Source organism: Trachemys scripta, chromosome 11 (genome assembly GCF_013100865.1).
Source record: "Trachemys scripta elegans isolate TJP31775 chromosome 11, CAS_Tse_1.0, whole genome shotgun sequence".
Lineage (NCBI taxonomy): Eukaryota > Metazoa > Chordata > Testudines > Emydidae > Trachemys > Trachemys scripta.
Genome location: NC_048308.1, coordinates 1,314,212 through 1,322,984, shown reverse-complemented (window position 1 = coordinate 1,322,984; position 8,773 = coordinate 1,314,212). Strand labels below are relative to the sequence as shown.

The window sequence follows — 8,773 nt, the reverse complement described above, 5'->3', positions numbered from 1 at the left end:
AGGGGGCAGGGAGGAGGGCGTTGGCGAGGGTGCCTGGCAAAGCTTTTCCAGGGAGCAGGGCTGTGACTTCCTTTCTCTGGGGGACTGGACTCTGGCTGGTGGAAGCGCAGGCCCGGTGCGCTCGGGGGTTAGCCCGTGAAGCGCACGTTGTTTCTACACTACAGACCCGCAGATCCCATTACACAATGCCCGGTCCTGAGCCCAGCTAGGCGCCCGGCGTGTGGGGAGCGGTGCTGCCCGAGGTGGCATCGGGGACGGCGCCGCGCCTGGTCTGTCGGTTCTTTCCTCTGCGTCCTGCCCCAGCCGGCCCGTTTGTGGGGCACCGCTGACTCCTCCGTGAGCACACGCCCACCCCCCGCCTGCTGGCTGGGAGAGACCAGGACAAACCACCACAAAAGCACCAGCTGGGGGCGCCACTGCACGGAACCCAGCTCTGATAGTGGACGGGAAAACCCCCCTGGCGCTGAACGTTCCTGGCAGCCGCCTCCCTCCTGCGGCACAGGGACGGGCGCAGCCGCGCTGGCAGAGATCAAGGATGAAGCCGTGCCGTTGGCCGGCCTGCCTCCCCGGCTGGCTGGTGGCTTCCCGTCAGGTCTCTGCGTTAACTTTGGTGATTGTTCCCTGATTGAAGCAACTGGGAAGTGTGTGTGTGTGTGTGTGTGTGTGTGTGTGTGTGTGTGTGTGTGTGTGTGTGTGTGTGTGTGTGTGTGTGTGTGTGTGTGTGTGTGTGTGTGTGTGTGTGTGTGTGTGTGTGTGTGTGTGTGTGTGTGTGTGTGTGTGTGTGTGTGTGTGGAGTTACGTCCTACAGGATTTTCAGGTCTCCACGCCAAGCACAAGGATCCTATGAGTTTATAGCGCAGGTCTCCAGCCTGGTGATGGTTCTACATCCGCCCCCTTTGCTCTGGAGGTCGTTGGGGGCTGGGAGAAANGCGGCACGGGGACGGGCACAGCCGCGCTGGCAGGGATCAAGGAGGAAGCCGTGCCATTGTCCGGCCTGCCTCCCCGGCTGGCTGGTGGCTTCCCGTCAGGTCTCTGCATTAACTTTGGTGATTGTTCCCTGATTGAAGCAAGACCTGCTCCATGCAACTGGGGAGCGGGGTGTGTGTGTGTGTGTGTGTTTTGGGGGTTACGTCCTAAAGGATTTTCAGGTCTCCACGCCAAGCACAAGGATCCTATGAGTTTATAGCGCAGGTCTCCAGCCTGGTGATGGTTCTACATCCGCCCCCTTTGCTCTGGAGGTCGTTGGGGGCTGGGAGAAACAGACCCAGCCTGCTTCCTCCCCCTGACTGCGCCTGTTTGCCCTTCTCGGCAGACGAGAACGCAGGGGTGTCCCGCCCCATTGGAAAGGCAGCGAATTTTCAACCCCCCATGCAGAAACCTGTAACCTGTGAAATTCACTGCTGGGAGATCGACGTGAAATCAAGCGCTTAGCAGGATGGATGGCCAAGGGTCAGCCGTTCCTGGGGCTGAGAACCGCCACAATTACACTGGGTAGGGTACAAAAGGAGGGGCACAACACCGGGGTATCTCAGGCCAGGAGCCAACCTCAAGCGTCCGGGGTTAGGGGAAACTTCCTCCAAGTGCATGTTGGCCCCAAACTGTCCACTGCGGGGTCCTTCCATCTTCTGAAGCAGCTGGTCCCGGGTACTGTTAGAGACAGGAGGATACCGGGCTTGGGCAACCAGAGCGGAAGCTAGTGTGGACGCACTGTTGGGATGAAATCTTGGGCCCGTTGGGAGTCTGTTGCCATTGGCTTCAGTGGGGCCAGGCCTCTTTGGTCCCCTTGTTTATGATGGACCCCAAAAAGGGATCCGTCCAGTAAATCAAACTTCTTCAGAGGGGAAGGGCCAGAGAAGAACCCAGGGAATCTAACCCGTGATGTTCTCATCCGTATAAATGTCTGACCCTGTATTGAATGCTGTGAAGGTCTTGCTCTCGATGCTGTCTTGTGGCCATGAGTTCCACCGGCTACAGAGAGCAAAGAAAATACTCTTGCGCACAGTGCATCAGGTGACATTTGCTGCCCTTCACTTTCAGTGAACGCTGTGTATAACAGGAGGCACAAGGTTTTTGTATTAGGAGAGAGCGGAGGATGTTCAACAAATGGGGTGGGGTGTATTCACCCATCATCCAGGGAACAAAAAGCACCCCCCCCATTCAGCATTTGGATAGACAGGCCCGAGGCCTAGTTATAAACAGGTTTGTCCCCAGGGAGGCTGCTGTGGGGGGGATAAATGTTTGCAGACCCATACTTTTAAGTGTGCAGGGCATGATGGAGGCTGGTTGATTGCAGGGGGTGTTTCTGTGGAGAGGGGCTGGAAAGGGGGAGTATAAGGTGAATGTAGTGGTTGAACTGACCTGGTTACTTTGCAAAGGTTGTGTGTGTGTGTGCGTGTGTGCGCGCGCAGCCACAGAATTGTGACACTGGCGTGTGCGTGATACACAATCCCTGGGAGAAGCGGCTGCCCCCTGGGTAGGGCCAGGGATGCTGCAGGAGCCTTGTCCTGAACATAGAAGGGGCTCCTGGGTCTCTGTCCCGCTGCTGCCGTCTCAGACCTCCCCTTCGGCCATCCTGTCTAGCCAAGCAAAGGTGCTGTTAAGGCCCATATGGGGATGAAGCAGCTGGGCTGGATGGGAGTGGGGCATTCCCCGCCTCTGCTCTGCGCTACAGGGAGAGCCACATCTTGAGTGGCTCTGGGTTTGAGGAGGAGGTGGCTAAGGGGCAGCCCAGCCTCAGATCGGAAGCCACTAGATACGCTCCACCGCACGGTAGGGGCTGGAGAGGCAACGCCAGCGGGTGAGGGGACAGGACGGTTGGAGGCTTGGAGGTTCTTGTTAATGTCAAATGTTCCCAATAGCTCACTTTAGCTGTCTGCGACAGGGGAGGCAGTTGAGTAGAGGACAGAGAGCCAGGACTCCTGGGTTCTATTCCTTGCTCTGGGAGGGGAGTGGGGTCTAGTGGTTAGAGGAGAAGGATGCTGGGAGCCAGGATTCCTGGGTTCTATTCCTGGCTCTGGGAGGGGAGTGGGGTCTAGTGATTAGAGGAGAGGGGTTGGGGGACTGGGAGTCAGGACTCTTGGGTTCTATTCCTATCTTTACCGTTGATTCCCTGTTGGGCTAGTCACTTCCCACTTCAGTACCTCTGTTTCCCCCCCTCTGAAATCATGATCCTACTTCCCAGTCTCCCAGGGACGTCACGCGTTTGTGACTGCGTGTGAAGGGGCTTGGAGACGTAAAAGCCCTACACGCTGTAAGCACTACGCGGAGCTGGGTTTCTCCAGGGGGTTCTGGTGACTCTGCCTTGGCTCTCAGGGTTTATATTGTTACCAAAACTCCCTTGATTAAAAATGCAGCCGCAGTGGGGAGGAAAACGTGGTCTAGTGGCTAGAGCACAGGACAGCCGGGTTCCATTCCCAGCTCTTGCTGGGTGACCTTGAACAGGATGCAGCACTATGTGCCTCAGTTTCCCCATCTGTGAAATAGGGTGAATACCTGCCTGACCGTGGTTGTGGGGCTCCCTGTTGTCTGTAAAGCGCCCAGAGGCTGCTGGCTGGGCAGTGCTGCAGAAGCACAGCGTTAGAGATGATACACTAGGTCGGGATTTATTCCATCTCTTCCCCCCCCCCCTTTCTCTTACCGTTGGAAATAGATCGCCACTAACGATTCCAAACTGTGAGCTTTAGCTGAGCCAGGCAGCACTGGAAGCAGTGGGTGTGGAGTAGGGCGCTCGGAGAGGGGCTGGGAGCATGAAGCCTCTTGTATTCAGTGATCGCTGTGGATTGTAAAAATGCCAATAAATCAACTCTTTGGTTTTACTGTTTTTTAGTGCGATGGGCCTGTCGAGAGACAGAGAACTTTGTGCTCATGACAGCAAGGGAGTAGTAGCGCTGGCATAAAGCAGGCCCGGCCTGGGAAACCTCCCAGCACAGCTGGGCCAATGCATCTCAGCGCCAGCCCCTAACCTACACCTGCTATTCGTGTCACGGATTCCCTGGTCTGCGGACCCACTCAGTCCTAGCCTGGGGCATCTCCGTTACTCTCCTCTGCCTCTCCCGACCTGAGGCTGAAGTGGAGTGTGTGGGGTTCCTATGGCCAGACTCCCCATTGGGATGATCCCATCAAGTTGAACAGAGGAACTGAGCAGAGAATTCCAGCCCATGCGCTCCAATTCTGTAGAATGGGAGGGATAGCTCAGTGGTTTGAGCATTGGCCTGCTAAACCCAGGGTTGTGAGTTCAATCCTTGAGGGGGGCCACTGGGGCGAAAATCTGGCTGGGGATTGGCCCTGCTTTGAGCAAGGGGTGGGACTAGGTGACCTCCTGAGGTCCCTTCCAACCCTGATCTTCTATGATTCTATAAGCCGGGCTCTGGCCTAGGCTATAAGACTGCAGCCTACCTTCTAGCCCCCTCTGGGCTTCACCCCCCTTGAATCCCATCTGGTTTTCCCGTATGTCCAGTCTGAAGCCAGCACATTCGCTTCACTGGTGCCCTCCAGCAGGGGCCGATCCCTGGGCTCCAGAGAGAAACGGTGAGTTTAACCCTTACCTTACACTCTGCTCCCCCCTTCCCTCCCTCCGCCCCAGAAGCTGCATGTGTCGATGGAATGAGAAATAGCAGAAACATAGGCAAAGCCCGTTCTCCAGGGTCCTTTAACAAGGCACCTGCCTCTGGAACCAGCGGGTTGCTGGATCTTCCAGCTTGGGATTGGTATTGCAACGTCCTGCTCATTCTACCCGGCCTTCGTGCAACTTCACTGGCCTCTGCCTCTCCCTGCGGATAACCCAGGCCTGTTTTCTGAGAGGTGGTGAAAGGGGCTCTCTCTCTACAGGGAGCCGATATCCAGGGGAGGGGGATCCTTCACCCCCGCCACTGCCCGGTGGGAAAACTCCTTCCCAGTGCCTGTCATCGACGTTCTCCCAGCTCGCTGGGGCAACGGATGGGCTCCTGCGTGATCTAACCGAGCCAGCCGTGCCGCAGGGCAGGGGTTAGCATGGGGTCTTCAGCATTCTCTCTTCCTCTGGTGTGGGGCTGGGCGGGATCCCAGGGTAAGGGGGGCAGACCCCCAGGGGCTGAGGGTGCAGGGTGGGAGGGGAGGGATCTCCAGCTGGCAGAGAACAGGGGGTTGGAGCGGAGGGGCACAAAGCCCAGAGATGAGCCACAGGCCAGGGCAGATTTGTGCAGGACGGTGAGGAGGCCCCACAAGCACTGGGGGCAGCCAGTGGCGGGGTGGGATGCAGGGGCAGAGCAGAGAGGGGGGAAGATGGTTGTGGTGAGCTGGTGATTCTTGGTGGCATCCAGTGCCCCTGGGTCCCCCGGGCTCCAGCTGGTCCCTTTGGCCTGCGTTCCAGGGGAGGTGAGCACCTGCAGCGCCCGTTAGCATCAATGGGGTTTGGGGGTTGGCTTGCTAGTGCTCTGCTCCCTGCAGAGAGCCAGGGCCATGAATGAGCCAGGCAGACCAGCCTCCCCAATCCCACGGGGGCTGAGGGAAATTGACACACACACCCCCCTGACCTTGCTGGATCTGTGCAGTGGATCCACGACCTTCGCCTTCCGTGGCTGTTTGAAATCCAGCCCCTTTAAGCGGCGGGAAATTCCATCGGCCGGGAAAGTCGGCCAGGTAACTGGCCCCTGGATCCTGTCCAGACAACTCCCTGCCAGGCTCCAGTGGGGCTAGAGATACGGGGTTAGCTGTCCCCGGACTCCACTCCCAGGGGTCAGGCTCTGGGCTTCTGCCCTTGGGCCTGTAGCCGCCTGCACAGAGCTGCGGCGCGGGTATCTTCAATCCCAGGTGTGTCTGGCGGCCCCGGCCCGACCTAACTGGCAGCTCTGACCCCACAGAGGCTGCCTCTCCCGGTTAACCCGGCATGGGGGATCCCGCCTGTGGCACAACCGTTGTGTTATTGTTTAACTGCCAGCAGGTAGAGACCTGCCCAAAGGTGAGCGTGGGCCTGCGCAGGCCTGGGTAGTGCCCAGACAACAGGGAGGAAACAAGTGAGGAAGTAGGAGGGGTGGGAGTAGGTGTGTGTAGATTGAAGAACGGAGATCACCCCCTGCCTCGCCAGGGCCAGCTGCCAAGGCTCTGGGGGTGTCGTGGCAGCCGTGAGGCTCGGGGCCTTTGGCGGAGAAGGCTGCGGCTGTCTGACTTGGGGGATGGAGTTTGTGCCATGCACAAGGGGCAGCTTGGGAGATGGCTGGGAGAGCTCATGGAGAAGAGGACAAGGGGTCACTCGAGGCTGGCACGGGCGGCAGAGCAGAGGCACGAGGATAATGTAGCTGATGGGTGTGGCAGGGCACCGTCTGGCAGGGCCTCGGAGAGGCAGCAAGTTGTAGCTGATGCGATGGAGAAGGGGGAACAGCGGGAAAGGGGTCTCAACAGCAGCATCTTGCATGGATTTGGGGGTGAGGGTGCAGCAGCCAAGCCACCTATTCCCCGGTGTCGGAGGTTCTCGGAAGTCGCAAGGCTGGTGTTCCTTGGCTCTGGGCGAGGTGGGGATCTTGGGGCAGAGCGGAGGCAGAGGCCTCCGAATTGGCTCTGCCAGGCATCCCCACAGCTGGGGTAAACTTCGAACAATCAACTTGGCCGCGTGCCGCGCCTTGGGGGAGGGGGCGTTGGGTTCGTCTCAGCCAAAAGCAGCGTATATCCACCAACACAGCGCCCCCCTAGCCCCCTGCTTGGGGTCACCCCCTGCTCAGCCCCACACATTCCTCCCTGGAGCACAGGCCCCACTCCCCCCGGTACCAGGCCGGGGTATTAGAATCGTCACGGGCCTGGGGAGGAGAGCGCCCCCTGCTGACTCACAGGTCTCATTCGCTGCCATGTACCGTGGGTTTTCCCCTGGGAGTCTGCCATCCCAGTACTGATCAGCCCAGACCCGGTCTAGCGTCGCCCTCACGGCTCTTGCCGGTTGTTTACAACCTAATTGCGGAATTGTGGAAATGTGGTTTTGTTTTTAATGGTGCTGAAGAAGCAACTCCCCTGTGCTAAGCTCCCCACCCGAATGGCTCTCTCTTGCGAAGGGGAGTCATTGCCCGGAGCGCTGGGGAAGGCGTCCAGGTCTCCCAGTGGATTCTCCCGAAGGGTAAGGCCCTTGCAGGGGGCTAGACCATGCTTGGCATCGGGGGGCCGAAAGGATCGAGAGCACGGTGCAGCAGAACAAAGGCGGCGGGCGGGTGGGATTGGTGCAATGTGTCCAGCGAGGAACAAAGGCTGCAGCCAGACGTACAGGATGGGGGGCTCTAGCCTGGGAAGCAGAGACTGAAAAGGATCTGGGGGGTGCGGGTCGTGGTGGATAATCAGTGAACACGAGCTCCCAGGGCAATGCTGTTGCCAAGGGGCCTAACGCGAGCCTGGGACGGATACCCGGGAAGCGCGGGTAGGAGAGAGGTTATTTTATCTCTGGATTTGGCTCTGGTGCGACTGCTGCTAGGATCCTGTGTCCAGTTCTGGGGTCTGCAATTCAAGAAGGATGTGGAGAAATTCGAGAGGGGTCAGAACAGAGCCATGGGAATCATTGAAAGGGCTGGACAACCTGCCTTGGAGTGAGAGACTCCAAGGGACCAAGCTGTGTAGCTGAGCAAAGGGAAGGTTACGGGGTGTCTTGATCCCAGTCTAAAAGTACCTATAGGGGGAACAAATATTTGACAGTGCGCTCTCCCGTCTAGCAGAGGAAGGTCTAACACGATCCAATGGCTGGAAGGTGAAGCTAGACAAATTCAGACTGAAAATAAGGCGTCAATTTTTATCAAGGAGTGTAATTAACCATCGGAACAATTCACTGAGGGAGGGGCATGGCGGATTCGCTATCACTGGCAGTTTTAAAACCAAGATGGGATGTTTTCTCAAACAGATGTTCTAGGGGACGGTTCCTGCTGGCCTTGGAATCTCTGAATCTGTTCTGCGGGTCCCTCCCTCCCTCCCATTCATGGGGAGTGGCTTCCCCCTTGTGACGCTCCCCTCTCCCTGCAGCCTCTTTACCTCCGGCTCTGCTAGGATGTCTGCAGGGTGGACTGGGGCCGGCGTCTGCCTCCCTGGGGTGTCCCAAGGCTGAAGCTGGGCCCAGTGCTTTATTCAAAGGCCAACAATCCTTTGTTTTTAAATGTCCTCCGTGTAAATTACATTTTTCGTAATTTCACCAAAATGAACATGATGGTTATAAAATTCAATCAAATTAGTAATTATTTGTTAATTAACTAGCAGAATAAGGAGCTAGACTATAAGTGACAAAATATTTTTCAGCCCCCCCAATGACAGCTCTGTGACCGTTAGCCTGTTCTGAAGTAGCTGGGACATGGCAAGGCAGCCAGTTGGCTGCCCGGTGCTTTATACGTGTCTATTGGAGGGTTACTAACAAAGAAAATGCCCAGTGGAAAGAGGGGTACGAGACTCGGCAGAGTTTGGGCCAGAAATGAAGCTTCAGCATTGGGGGGGAGGGAGGGGGCGTGTCCTTGTCTCTGGATAATGGCGGCGTGGAGGCAGGGACGTGTCAGTCAGGAGCCCCGGGAAGTGCTTCCTCACGCAGAGCCAGTCAAAGCCCAGGGCCACCTTGGAATTTTTTTTAAAGATTTTGGCTTTTGAATAAGGAATTGGGAACCACAAATAACTGGGCCTAAGAACATCAGAACGGCCAGACTAGGTCAGACCAAAGGTCCATCCAGCCCAGTGTCCTGTCTGCCGACAGTGGCCAATGCCAGGTGCCCCAGAGGGAATGAACAGAACAGGGAATCATTAAGTGATCCATCCTGTGTCACCCATTCCCAGCGTCTGGCAAAAAGAG

At 57.4% G+C, this 8,773-nt stretch overlaps 1 long non-coding RNA gene across 1 annotated transcript; it reads left to right on the top strand.

Annotated features, from left to right (window-relative positions):
* Positions 1 to 747: 747 nt before the first annotated feature.
* Positions 748 to 3,820, top strand: LOC117885091. The gene is made up of 2 exons (XR_004647707.1): positions 748 to 907; positions 1,239 to 3,820. It is a non-coding gene; the product is annotated as an uncharacterized LOC117885091 (long non-coding RNA).
* Positions 3,821 to 8,773: the final 4,953 nt, after the last annotated feature.